The sequence below is a fragment of the Octopus bimaculoides genome, chromosome 5, assembly GCF_001194135.2.
Source record: "Octopus bimaculoides isolate UCB-OBI-ISO-001 chromosome 5, ASM119413v2, whole genome shotgun sequence".
In the NCBI taxonomy this organism is placed as follows: domain Eukaryota; kingdom Metazoa; phylum Mollusca; class Cephalopoda; order Octopoda; family Octopodidae; genus Octopus; species Octopus bimaculoides.
The window spans coordinates 65,824,172-65,825,137 of record NC_068985.1 but is presented as its reverse complement, the minus strand read 5'-3'; the positions used below and the strand labels follow the sequence as shown (position 1 = coordinate 65,825,137).

Sequence of the window (966 nt, the reverse complement as noted above, 5' to 3'; positions counted from 1 at the left end):
TATATATATATAAATTTTAGATATCATTGCAATACAATACAATAGGATCACTTTCCAATCAAATAAAGCACCGTAAATATATTGTATTGCAATGATATTTAAAAATTTTATAGAAAACATTTTCACTAATCTCGGTTCTGTTAACGGCTAGACGTTCAGCCGAATATACTGTAACGATATTATAAATTTTCGTCTCAGGGGAATCTAGCTGGTGGGGACTAATCAAATTTATGATAACAAACGTATTTTGAAAAGTCCGAAACTCGGGTCCTAGATTATCCATTCTAGGTAGTCCATTTTCCGATGTTCTTCCTAGATATAAGAGGAAAAAAATTTTAAGTTCGCTGCCCGCATACATCTTTGCCAGTATACATTTCAACGAAGCTTTACATAGCGTCGTATCGTTATTGACTGGTATTTCCAGCAAACATTGATGCCTCGTTGTATCACTATTTCTTATTTATATATGTGTGTGTGTTTGTGTGTGTGTTTGTATGCGTGTATGTGTATGTGTGTATATATATATATATATATATATATATATATATATATATATATATATATATATATATATATATATATATATATATAAGCAAAACATTCAAACTCTATAATTTGAAATAAGATGTCACTACTGCTAATATCATCTGTGGATAAAATTTTAAATTGATGGTATCAACAGTAGTAACATGGGTGGTTCGCAGGCAAATAGCATTATTTAGCTATAAATTATAAGGATGCATAAAAGCATACACCTGCTAGAAATAAGAGCTAAAGTCTTAATTAAACCACAGTACAGCACCAAGATAACAGAAATAACAGTAGGCGAGGAAACGGAAAGAATTAATATATTCAAAAGCACAGCTATAAAAGATTATGCCGTTTAGGACATCCACACACCCGGGTTTCAGCTTTTGGAAAATTTAATCCTTGAGCCTCTTCAGTGTGGACTACCGAGTAAAAATT

At 31.2% G+C, this 966-nt stretch overlaps 1 protein-coding gene across 5 annotated transcripts in view; it reads left to right on the top strand.

The window, feature by feature from the left end:
- LOC106872169 (uncharacterized) overlaps positions 1–966 on the top strand; it is a 127,580-nt gene that overhangs the window by 43,043 nt on the left and 83,571 nt on the right. The gene's annotated exons all lie outside the window — the stretch shown is intronic.